General features: G+C 40.4%; 1 protein-coding gene across 1 annotated transcript in view; it reads right to left on the minus strand.

Moving 5' to 3' along the window:
- Positions 1-13738, minus strand: part of LOC104849839 (cytoplasmic dynein 1 light intermediate chain 1-like) — a 71848-nt gene that overhangs the window by 43200 nt on the left and 14910 nt on the right.

Raw genomic sequence — 13738 nt, forward strand, 5'->3', positions numbered from 1 at the left:
AAAAAAAAAAAAAAAAAAAAAAAAAAACTCTTCCCTAAACAGACCTTCACAGGAACAAGAGAAGCAGTCAGAAAAGGACTTGATTTAAGTTTTATGGAAGGTCAGTTCAACTTGATCCCCAGGGAAAAGTCAGAGTATAAATCATGCCCAGAGTGGCCAGAGGCAAGAAACTGAGCATTCCTATTCCTGAGCATATTAGTCATTAGTGAAAGTCTCCTCGTGGGAGCCCAAATTCCTAGGAACTTTTCAGTTCTCCAAATCATGGTCAAGGCAGACTCTGCAGTATCCTCCAGAAAAAGAGTAGCAGTTTCTAGCATTTGGAACCAAAGCATCTAGGGGTGTACATAAATAACTGTCAAAGAAAGATACAAGAATATTTGGACAGAACATCAACAACATCCACTGCAATAATCAATACATCATGGCTGTTGTAATTACCATTGATTGTATTGCCTATCTTGGGTTATTCCACAACCTCTCTCTCCAATGATCTTTCCACTGAATGAGGAGAGATACACATCCATTCCTGGACTCAAACTCTGATAACATAGTATTTGTGTGCTTTTCACCTCACCAAGTCATTGTAGGCTCCATCCCATTCCACAGGAGAGAGGAGTCTTTCAGATGAAATGTGAAATAGCTGCACAAGTGGAACCTCATGCTTTGGGGCCACAGAGCAAAATGAGGAAATAAAGCAGTTCCAGATTCTTCTGTCATTGGTGAAGAAAACATGGTGCCAGTAGAAAATGTATTGAATGCAGGATTTGCTGAGAGAATAAATGGAGTCTCTGAATCAAAGTGATCGATGGCCAGATTTAGGAAGCAGAATATTGTAACAGTAAAGAAGCACCGGTGAAACATTACTCTCTCGCAGTCCCCCTCCAAAATCTCACTTCTGCCTCCAAGAGCCTCACTGAAGGATGGATACTCCTTGAAAAAGTATTAATCATCAATAATAGAAATGTCATTTAAATCTGGGCCCCACAGAGATCATCTAGCCTAAATCCCTTGGTTTACTAATGAGGAAACTAAGGCATGAGGGTATAAGCAAGTAAACACAAGCTATGACAAAGCTAAGGTTATGCTCCTGTCATTTCATTCCTAATTTAATGGCAATTGTATCATTCCATATAAATCTACAAATGCAATATTTTTAATTCCAAACAACATATTCTTCACCTCCCGGCCCCAGAACAAAGCTTAGCAAACTACGTCCTACTTGCCAAATCCTGTTTGTTACCAATTTTGGTAATAAAGTTTTATCGAAAGCAGCCATGTCCCTTCATTTATGCTGATTACAGTCACATCACAATGGCGGAGTTGAATAGTTGTGACAGAGATTGCATGACCAATAAAGCCTAAAATCAATATCTGAACATTAATAACAACAACAACAAAAAAGTACTGGCCCCTGCTGTAAATTATTAGAAGGTCAGCTTTACCAAAGGAACCAGTTTTACCTAAGAGGGTGGCATCTGTAATTCAATCAGGCAATTGAATGCCTTACAGAGCAATCCTAGGAATGAAAGGTAGAGAAATTGGAAGGATGCTCATATCGTGAATAAGTGTCTTTCTTGCCCTCCCAAAGTCAGCAGAGAAGCCACATCCCAACGTGGGCTACTAGTTTACAGAACCTTTGTATTTTATTTAAACCCATGCAACGAAGAATCTCAAAGGTGCTGCATTAGTCATCTTTCTATTAACTGGAATGAATACCTGAAGGCTTTTGGCTCATAGTTGTGGAGGTTTCTATTCATGATCAGGCAGATTTATTGCTTCTGGAGCTGTGATGAGGCAACAGTTCCTCATGGGGAGTGTGAAGCAGACCAAAGCCCTTCACCTTGTGGAAGCAAAGCAAAAGAGAGAGCGAAGAGGGTTTGGAGTCCCAATGGCCCCTTCACGGGCATGCTACCAATGGCCAGGAGGCCCAGGCACCTCCCGAATTTCCACCTCCTCCTATCAGAGCCATCTTGGGGACAAAGCCTCCACTATACAGGCCTTGGAGGACTTTCCCACAGCAGTTGCCTTCCCACTCCATCATTCCAACTCTATCTGGCGGAACCTCCACCTCATTCCTTCACACTGCCTTTCTCCTAGTCCTCTACAAAATGCCACGTAAACAAAGATGTGCACACGTGCCTGCTTCAGCACTCCCAACATTGCCTCTGTTTTCACTCATGGAACAATTATGTGGATTTAGCAATGACGGTGTGAATCCAATTGTTCTCACAAGGACTGTTACTGATATTCATTCTCCATATGCTCAGGCTGAATTTTAAATAAAAGGGAGTGAATTTCACTAAACTACATCCTCCAAAGAATTCAAAGAGTTAAGGTATACATCACTAAACATGCAACTGGCACAGAAGTAATTCAGCAGTACCTAGGAGAAGCATCAGAAACACTGTTCCTTCTCCAGCAGATACATATTCCTCAAACACTGACAAATGGCATCATTAATGTGTTACCTTTCAGTTAGTCCATGGGTGGGCTCAGCAACTAAGTGAAACCAAGCTACTAGTAGATATCATTCTAGTTGTATTGCTCCTGGGGAACATTTTATTTGGGCAAACTTGAGATGTCTTATTTCTCCATATCTAAATGACATTATTTCTTGAGAATCTTGAAAGTTGTATTTTTATCATAATTAGTAATAATATATACAATATCATTAACATATAGAATTTCAATAATACCTCATTATATTATTATTTTTAAATTAGAAGGAGTGAATAGCTGGTCTGAGGATCACCGCTTATGTCTAACCAAGACCTAAATTTCAAGGAAAACCCAGCGTTCCTCCCTCCAGCACCTCCAAAGAGGTGGTGAAATCACATCTGACAGCTTAAGTCTCAGGTGTCACCTGCTCTCACACACTCAGCGTCCTTCTAACAAGAAAGAACACTGTGGTGAGTACGAAACTAACACTCTAAAGTGGAGAGGGTAAGAAAATGTCCTGCAATATCAACCAGAAGAGCTCCTCTGAGACACATGCCTACAGCAGCGAGCACAGGAGCCAGTTCCTTTTAGAAATACTGATAAAGTGCAATGTGTACTGTTGCTCCTCTGCTGAGACAGGCTGGAGGCCTGGAAGTTGCGGATGCTTTCAGAGAAGCTCTCCCACGAGACAGCACTTCTCAGAGGTGTTGGTCACCCAGGTGAATAGAGGTGGTTGTGTGGGTAAATTTGGCCAGAATTCCCTAAACCTAAATGCCTGAATGAATACCTCAGGTGCACACATATCCACATACCATATTTGGGCACTTGAATAAAACCGACCTTAAAGATGATGGAAATGACCTTTTAAGAAGTTTTCACCGCTTATGTGTGCAACAGAGGCTGCAGTCTTTCCTGAGAGCTGCCTGGGAAGCTAAAAACTGACTCAATGGATGCTGCCAAAACAAGAAAAGGTTGGGGAAAACAAGAGAAGCTTGGGATCCTTCATTAGGACTGGTTGCGAGACCCTTTAGCAAATCTTTGAAAAGCCTCTCAAAATGGAAATCTCTATCTTTGGAGAGTGGATTTGACTTTTAGAATGAACCCTGAAGTTTCTCAAAACCAAGTTTAATGAACAAGGTGAGCATATCTGGGGGAAGGAGTATCACGAAGGATTCACACTGATGTGCAGTTAGGAAGCATAAATCTACTTTTCTTATGTGACTTAGATCCTGACTTTGAGCTTGGTGGGAAACTACAAGTTCTCCACAATACCTTGAGCAATGGTTTGCATGTAAGAGAAAAGACAGAAAGGCACATTCGTTGAGGTATCATTTGCCATGAGAAAATTTAGTTTCATGACTGCAGGTATATACAATTTAGTTTCATGTCCAGGTATATAAAAGGACAAGGATACACAGGGGTCTCAAATACTGAGGCCAGCTGTGAATATCCATCTATTCAAATGGAAAGGGACATTGGCAAACAACTTAGTACTTGGTATTAAATAAGTATTTCTTTGCTTTTTGTGGTATATCCTAAGCCATTTCCAAGCCAATTAACCCCCTCTCTTTCTACAATAGTATTAAGGAAATTCTCATTCTATCCTTATGTACCACCATGTCTCTTATTTTCCTTCTTTCCGCTATCCAGTGTCCCCTCCTAACTTCCTCCTAAAGATTCACATCTTGGAAAGCCTGTTAGTGACATGCCTCTTCTTTCTATTTCCCAGATCCTCACATCACTGAGGTTCTGACTACAGTGGCTTCTGATTTGTTTTGTGGGCAACAAGACATACAAACCAAGTCTATTCTTGCTATGAAAATAGAGCCTGTCTAGCAAAAAGCAACAGAGCTGTAGTAATTCTCCTCTGTTCTCCCTCCTGTGACTCTATGGTAATAATTATTTATTTTGTCATTTTAATAATACTTGCTTTTGTACAGTGTTGTCAAGGAGTCATAGATGTTAAAGAAAATCCCTGCCTACCAACAGATGGTATCAACAATGGTAGAGCTGTCAGGTAAAATACAAGACTCCCAGTTAAGTTTGAATTTCAGATAAACAATAGATAATTTTGCAGTATAAGTGGGTCTCATGCAATATTTGGGACATATTTATACCAAAAAATTGTTTATTGCTTATCTGAAATTTTAAATTGTCTGGGTGTCGTATATTTTATTTCTTATATCTGACAACCCTTAACAGTGGTTCATCCATTACTTAGGAGTGCAAAGCTCTTCATCGACTCTACTACACAGCATTGGCTACCTTTCTCCCACTGTCCATACCTCTGCAGGTCAGTTTTAAGGCCAGACTCTAGCAAATAACATTTTTTGATTTGCTTCTCTTTTTCTTCCTGTGTGCCAGGAGAAGTTTCGAGAAATTTTGGCAGTCTCAAAGTATTGATGATGCTAGCCTCCAACTCCCAACACTCAGTAGCCCCATGGCTTTGAGCAAGTTATTTTCATCTGTCCCTGTAAGCCTCAGTATATTCATTGGTAAAACAGTGATGATTAGGATTGTTGCAAGGAATAAATGGAGCACATGAAAGCAAATTACTTTGTATATAGCAATCAGTTACGTTGCATTCACAATTATCAGCACCTACTGGGATTTATTGTGTGGGTGAGGGGAGCGCATGCAGGCCACAAATTTTCAAGAACATCAAAGGTAGACTTTTGCTATGCTCTCCAGATGAGATTATACCATTATATTTGGCCTCGCCAAGATGGCCTCGAAAGGAAATGTTCATTATGTAGCTTTAACCTTGTATCCCATTGTATGTTTATGAATGATATTAGATAGATCCTAAGATTGTCATGTAAGTAGTACATTTCCATTGTATCAGTTTAATGTCCCTACTTTGAATCTTTCTTATTTCTGAGAACCTAAATACGGAAAATCTAAAAACCTAAAGCCAATTCAGGGCCTATGGTGACCTCTGATGATAAATCTGTGAATCCATTGCTAAGGGAGATGCTCGGTGATGTGGCCCTCCCCATGTAAGAACTTCCACCCAGCCATGGGCACACAAAGATGTTCCTTGTGGGTCACAGATGAGGCTTCAGAAAGGAGGGGTGGGGACAGACTCCTGGACTGGTGCCTCAGTCATACACAGCTCATTCATCTTCTCTGGAAATAAACATTATCATTCTATATTTGCGCTATTATGTGAAAAAATGTTTGAAGCACTAGTCCAGTCTCTGGGGGAAGCTCATAGCTATACCACCTCAAAATCCACCCTTGGGGACAAAGAATTCCAAAGTGGATCAATAACAAATTGAGTCTTAGAGACACCTAGTTGTGGCTTCTTATTGTAGGTAGAGTATTTAATGAATGGGAGGAGTCAAGGAAAAGTCAGTCAAACTAAACTAAAGAAATGCCTCCTCACAGTGTTTTTCTTTTGCCTTCCTCATTGTGTTTCCTGTTTAAGATTCCAACTCAGTGTGTATCTAACTAGAATATCTCATGCCTCCCCATCCCAGATTGAAGGCCAAAGAAAAGAGGCACAGAACAAGGGCTGGGTTCATTTGTGCTGTCTTTGGGACAGGGGGCTTGTTTCTCTAACATATACATTTATTCCCATTACATTGAGAGAGGTAAGATCCACACAGTCCAGGTATGGCAGTGCATGGGCAAGGTGGGAGTGGGTGTCCACTGTCCACGGCTCTAATCTCCTGAGCAGGAAGTAATGACTAGGAGTGCCAATACACTGCTGTTGGATAAGGAAAGGAAGCATAGGTTTGAGATGCGAATGATCTTTTGGATAAAACCTAACACAGAATCCATTTTTGTAACTTGGGCAAGTCATTTACATCCTCTAAGGCTTGTTTTTCTCACATAAATAGTGGAAAGAATAACTTTTCTTGCTGGGATATCTCAGGGACTTAAGGAGTCTATATATTTTTTAAAAAAGGAAAAGCTAGCATCCCCTGACACAGAGAATAAGGGAGTTAAGACACGGCTTTCTGCCAGGCTCCTCTCTAGTCCCCATTTTTCTCAGGGAATCACAAGCCAAGATGTTTCTATAGGTCTGCTGTCAAAGGAGACTCCTTTTCACTTGGCTGTACCTCCAGAGCCCAAGTCTGCCTCTCCTGCCCTGTGGTGATTCCTAGCTCCATCAACCACTCAGTTATTAGCACTTAAAATTTCCTTTCAACAATTATTGCTTTTAAAGCAAAAGTTTTCTCATCTTTAAAACACATCATATTGGACAAAACAGGACCCTTCTAAATGTTCTTTTGTCTCTCATAATACTTCTTGTATCTGGGCTTGAGTCATCCTGTAATTATATGGTCCATACTCCAAATCAAGCTCACCTAAGACCACAGGTGGGAACAGGCCTCCCTACTCCTAACTCCTCTAACTCTCTGTGGCCCCTAAGACCCTGACCTTCCAAGCAGTGACTTCCCTGATCCCTTCCAGCCCGATGGCTCCTCAAAAGCTGTGGTGGCTCCTGAACTGCATTCCAACTCCAGCTACAAAGGGATATTGCTGCACGTGACCTCACTTTCTTTTTCAGCTCCCTTGCCCAAAATACCCAACACCTCTTTGATAAGAATGCCTTTCCCAACCTTCAAACATAGGTACTAAACTTCCAGAGCAATGAACAATCTCTGAATTTAATGATGGCTACTTTAATAATAACAATAACTACTTCAGCCTCTTATGTATCCCTCATGCATCCGCTCTCTTCTAATCCTATAACTGTATTAAAGAGACCAGGATCTCTTCAAAGATAGAGATTTTATTTCTTCCTACTCCCCTAGTCCTTCAGAGCAACTGACCCAATACTATGCACATAGAACCACGTGTGATAAAAATTCGATGAAGAAATGAATAAATGAACAAAAGAATCTCAAATGGGAAGCTGCCAGAGGGGGTCATATGCCGTCAAGAAGCAGGTTGATGACTTCATTTCCTTTTAACCCCTTTAGAAGGCATTTGTCTAATATGTTTAATGTTATGCATTTGTTCCATACATATCTAATGCTCACATGGTATGTGCAGACTAGGTAGTAAATGAAAAAAATGCCTCTGCCCTCAAAAAGACACCATCTATGGGACCAGGGATTTAGCTTAGTAGTTCTGCTGCCTGCCCCGCAAAGTCAAGGACCTGAGTTTGATCCCCGGTACAAAAAAAAAAAAAGACACCATCTAGGAAAGGGACTCAAGACATGATGGCAAACATATATTGAAAGAGCAGCTTTAGATGCGTGATATGAAACAAAAGATATAAACAAGCGTTCCAGAAATGTGAAAAAGGTGAAAGCTTTCCAGCTATACCAGCTATCAGGGGTCCAAATGAGACCCAAGCTTAAAGGAGCTAATGGCCTTCAAGTCTCAGGGAGTCCAAATGAGAGGACACTATGTTACAAGAGAGGAAACAGAGCAGCCCACTGGTAGAGGGAACAGGCTTTTACTAGATATCCCTGGCTATGGCCCTTTGTTTCTTCATTTGTAAAATAGGAATAAATTAGCCCCTCTACAGTGTTCACATGAGACTGAAATGAAATATTGTCAAAGATCTGTTGTCACCTTAAGGATACTGCGTATTCCCCCAATGATATTTATTTATTTATTGCTACAACATTTCCTCGACTCTAAGTACCATGGGTTAGAAGGTACATATTTGTTTCAAAAACAGCTTTTTCAGAAGATAAAGGAAAATACATTAAATCTATGCATATACCATAAAAAAGATGCTGACCACAGGTATTTTGAATTGCTAAGGATATTTCCTAGAATTGAGGAAATATGGTACATAGTAAATAAGATTCTTCAAAAATCAGTTGATTCTGTTTAATTTCTTGGAGATTTAAGCCCAAACCAAGTCATGTAAGTTAAAACCTCAGAATAGTTCTATCTGCCAAAGAAAGGCCCCGTACCCCAAGGATTGGAAAGGGTCCCTGAGTACACACACATAGATTCCACATATGGAAACCCAGGAACAAATCACCCTGCTCAGTAAACTTGCTCATTGTCTGAGCAGAATCGTGTTCTTTTAAAAATAAAACTGTGAGTGGGAGTGTGTGCGTTCTGGAATAGAGTCTTTTTCTCTTCCCTTCATCCCATGTTCCTTGGCTACATGCTATTATGTGATATTCAGGACTGTCAAGCCTTCTGGAGCCATAAGCATTTTTTCAGACAACCAATCTCAATATGCATTATCAAAATTAGATCTTTTCTCTGCAGATGACAATTATGTATTATATGGTTGCACGCTTATGAGTCTGTGACACCGTATTGTTAGACTTGGGGTATTGACTTTTAACAATATGTTACCTTATTATATTCAGTGTTGCATTATGCCTGGATTGCAGCATTTGTCCTGTGGCCCCACTCATGCTGCAATTAGTTTTTCAGTAAGTATCAAATGGCATCAAGGGGAAAGACTGGGTTAAAGGTAACTTGGAAATGATTTTCTTTTGCAACTGTCATTTACCTATCCTGTTCCTCCACAAAGGAACTTCAACTATCCCAGAGAAATACAAGTTGTATGCTCATCAATAAAATTGCCTCTTAACAAAATGACAACCCCAGTTGTAAGTTTAAACATTCCAAAGGTCTTGCATACCACCCCATGGTCACAACAGAGCAGGTTGAAGTGCAAGGAGAGAGAAGGAATAGAACATAAGAAACCCCTGTATTCATTTCTATAAACACAAGCTCAATGTAGTTTAAACTCATAAACATGCTAAAAAGAGCTAAAGGTAGCCTGTTACTTTGTCATGTATTTTTATAGGCCTTTCTGAATGGTTTCAGATTTGACATAGTAACTGCCTGTTACTAGAAATAAACTGTAAGTCATTTCCATGCTGCCATAATTCACTGGCCAGGGTTGTTCAAAAAGATTTAGTAATGCCCGTGATGGACAGCAAGCTCCTTGATGTTTTCATTTCCACTTAGTGTTTTTGTCGGGCCTCCAGCTCTCTGACCTTTAGGGACCCAGAAGGAGAAGGCTTTCCCAAGACAGCACTGTCCCCACCAAGTCAGCAAAAGATTTGTCCTTGCAAGAAAGCGAATGAGACGTTCTCTCTAATCTCTATGGTTCTGTCTGCCTCTCCCTTTATTCCTAACAGTTGACGAAACTTATTCCCATAAGAGTGACCTGTTTTTAAAAGAATAGATTAAATCAAGGTCACACATACCACCCAGCAGGAATTAGGTGCCTGGAAAGTAGCAATACCTCATCTCCTTGGCTGGCATTTTCTTTTGGCTCAAGGCTTTGGCTGCATCTCCACCATGTCACGCACCCAGATGGAAAGTGAAAAATCCATTCAGCCATCTGGCTGTTTCTGTCTACACAATGCCATGCATCTGGAGCCATCTGGGAGATGGACTGAATTTTTCCACTTTCTGCCTGGTTGTTCAGTGTGGTGTAGATGCAGCCCTGTAGTAAACTGAAGTGTACAGCAGTCCCTACTCCATTTGGAAAGCTGAAAAGGTGAGTTCGAAGTTAGCAAGGCCTACTGTTCTAGTCTAGAAAATAAATGGGAAACTTTATGAACTGCAGGATAATACAAAATGCAAGAAATGATAAAGGAATAACTACTGTTTATTAAACAAACCAAATGCAAGAACTAAATCAAGTGATTGTCAACTTACTTTGTCCCAGAGATTTAACACAATATTCTCCAGGGCACATTATTACAGTTCTTTCCTAGGTCAGGAGATAGCCTAAAGACATCTCAAATGGACTTTTGTGTTTAAAATTATGGTTGAGCTAAAAATGCATGAGTTATAAGCCCTAATTAGTATCCCATAAAGACACAGTCTCTGTTTTTCAGAGTTGCCCTAAAACAAATAATAAAGAAATTTATGAAACATTTGCCAAGAATCGTGTTCAACTTAGCAATATTTACATGCAAATTTCAGAAGTTCATGATATCAACAACATTAAGAGCTTAATAGCTGGGCATGGGGGCGCATGCGTGTAATCCCAGCACTTGGGAAGCTGAGGCAGGAGGATTGGCATGAGTTTGAGTCCAGCCTGGGCTACATAGTGGGTTCAAAGCCAGCCTGAACTATATAGCAAGACCCTGCTTAATAGTATAGGCTGGAGGGGTGAGAAGGGGTGTATAAATTGTAAGAAAATGTAAATAGTAATTGTGCAAACGAGGGTTTCCCTGGTATTGTAATTAAACATCTTAGAACTCTGAGATGCTTTCTCTTCTCCCAGCTCATTTCTCAAGCTTATCTCTGGCAGGCTCTGGCAGCTTTCCCTTAACTTCAGTCTCTACAGACAGCAATGCTCAACTCAGTGTCTGGAGTTTTCATTCCATATACTGTTGGGGAAAATACAAAAATACTTAAATAGTAAGGATATATATGTAAAAGCCATGATTCAAACATTTGGCAAGGGGAAGGGACTACAGGATGGAATAGACCAGCAAGCCATTACCATTTGACAGCCTAGAACTTCAGCCCAACTTTGGCCCTGAAGCTGACTTTAGATCTGTCTGAGAAGATGAAAGGCATTCAGGGACTAGAGGAGAGGTGAAAAATAAATGTAGAGAAAGTGGGCTGAAAAGATAAAAAACTTCTTGCGGCTGCTCCTACCCCAGCATTATAAACCGTAGTCCCCCCTGCACACATTTAAATGGCATGTTTGCATTTTATGAATCAGACCCTTAGTTTTAATTGCTTTGTGTACTATAGGCCAATTAAGGATGAGTCTGGAGGGCAGGGATCATTCCCACAGCCTCTGAGGTTTTGAGAGGTGGGGCGTGCTCAGCCTGAGGCTCCATTTACACTCGTATTAAAACAAAAAAGACTGAGTGCACCATTAAACGCCTCTGCTAGGAATGCTTACTTTATACAGACTGAAAGCAAAAACTGGAGACTGAAAGTTTCCCTTTGGCCCCATCTCTTGCTTTCAAATAAAATCAATTACAACGTTTCTCCTTGTCTGAGCCATGGAAAGCTAAATACCAATAAGTACAGGCCCAGTGCTGTGTCTTGAGAAACTGCCAATCAGTTTACAAGCCCTCTGAGATCTCCCCTCTTTTTATCTATAATTGATCCTTAGCACCTTTATGCAATAGTGGGGCTAAAGATTAAGATATATCCATAGATATATAGATATACTAAGACACACATCTTAATGGACTCCAGTTCCCACAGAACAACTCCAATGGAGTATGCACTTCACAAGTAAGTAGTGAAATTTAAATAGAAATAGAAAAATTGGTTTTTAAACTATACATTATATTGTACATAATTTTGCATATATAGAGAGTATTTCCCCTGCTTTGTTTTCACAGAAGAAAAATAAAAATTTGTGGAATTTGTACAAATACTATATTTCACCAATCATTTCCAGAGCTTTTAAAAATCAGCCTTGGATCTGACCCACCACCTTTAGCAGGACTGCCATCTACACCCCGTATTTCAGTACTGAACATGTCTAAATGTTAATTTTGAGGAGCCAGTGGGAGGTGGTGATAGGGTCAACCTAAACAGCACATGCACCCAGCAATAGCAAATAGCATTTCTCGCTTACAGGTCACTGGTTCAAATCCCACTCCATTCAACAGGACCCCAAAGCCATGACCATTTTGTTGCTCAGGGATCTGGTGAATTGAGTTGCTGTGAGAAGTCTGATCACCATCCCAGCTGGACATCTAATCAGAACTAACAGATTGTTCATAATTCACCCCTTTCCTCGTGGTTCCCTCATCTTGTTCTAGCCATGTAACCTGTACCAAAAAAAAAAAAACAAAAAAACAAGAATCTGAGTCTAGCGGCAGAAACCCCCGTCCTCCCACTTTCAAAAATGTAAGCTGTCCAACCACACATGCACACACACACACACACACACACACACACACACACACTCATGAGAGTCCAGTAAATACCCCTAATCTCAGAATGTAAATCAGCTTCTGCTACTAATCCAGTACCTTTTGCTGAAAAGGGATCTGCTTGTAAGTTTTTTTCTTTTCCCCAATATATACATCTCACTACTTTGTAGATAACCAACTAATTGTACAATATAAAAATACTTTGACAATTTATGATAAACATTACAATGAAGCTTTCTCATTTTTCTAATGAGGGAAGGAAGCATCAAGATAAAAGTAAAGTAATTTATTAGATTTTTGTTCCTGTGCCACTGAAATAAAATAGAAAACTAGCTTGGCAGTTACTACAGGGACCCAGCATGGGCTCATTAACTCTTTGCCAGGTACAAAGGTGTCCTAACAGCTCTGTTTTAATTCCATGATCCAGCCCATAATCCAGTGCTAAACAATAATTAGTATTGACTTGTTAAACAGTAGTTGAAGGCTTCCTTTAAGCACCTCAAATATGCTTTAAGTTCCTGAGACAGAGAATCAAAGAAAGAGGGAGGCACTGTTGGGAAGAGAGGGGGAAAGCATGAAGGTATTTGCAGTGTTTTAAACTATAAGGAAAGAATTATTCTCCTGCTTGGTAACTTTGCACGCATTTTTGCATTGTTCCCTAGACCCATAGTGGCACTTTATTCCACCCCATGTCTATTCATTGTGTGAGGAAGTCTTTCCTTCCCTAATAGCTTGCCCCCACCCCACAATCCCTTTTACCTTCTCAGATTGACCAAATGTTGGACAATTTTCTCCCCCTTCTAATGTAGTTTAAATTCTTTCCTGCTAATGGCTCTTTTCATCTATACATCAAGTTTCATTTAAAATCAGCAATGAATGAAGACCTCTGACAGTGTAGATTTTCCACAGTATTATTGATTGTTCAATTACATATTTGGATAAACAAGAGGAGACACTGACCACATTTTCTGGGGAAGTGCTGAATATGCTCATTTGGGCAGAGGAAACCCTGGGCTGTGACCACTTGTGGATGTGCTTACTAAAGAGAAATATGCAGTGTAGGGTTCTTGGTTGGCCTGGCTTCCTCCTTGGGCACCTGCCTGTGCAATCTCTGCCTGGCATACCACCACAGGGAAAAAGAAAAGCACTAGCTGAAAGACACATCAAAAATCTATGGGCTTGTGGTATTTCTGCTGGCTTCATTCTTCTACACTTGAGTGGAGTCAGGGGTTCAGGATACAGATGATTTTCCTCTGCTTGGATGCCTGGTCTCTATAACAAAGGACCATAGAAATGGGAATCCTCTTTCTCATACAGACTGCAGCATGCCAGCCTGGTCATCTCAAGTCAATTAAACAGGCACCAACTAAAGTATCCTTTCTTTATTCATCCATCCATCCATCCAAACAATCAAGTGCTTTATTTGTGTTTGTTTTTGTTTATTAGAGTGCTGGGGATTGAATCCACAGCCTAGTGTATACTAGGCTTGGGCTCTA

Source organism: Fukomys damarensis, unplaced genomic scaffold (genome assembly GCF_012274545.1).
Source record: "Fukomys damarensis isolate Sample0158 unplaced genomic scaffold, DMR_v1.0_HiC HiC_scaffold_2, whole genome shotgun sequence".
NCBI lineage: Eukaryota > Metazoa > Chordata > Mammalia > Rodentia > Bathyergidae > Fukomys > Fukomys damarensis.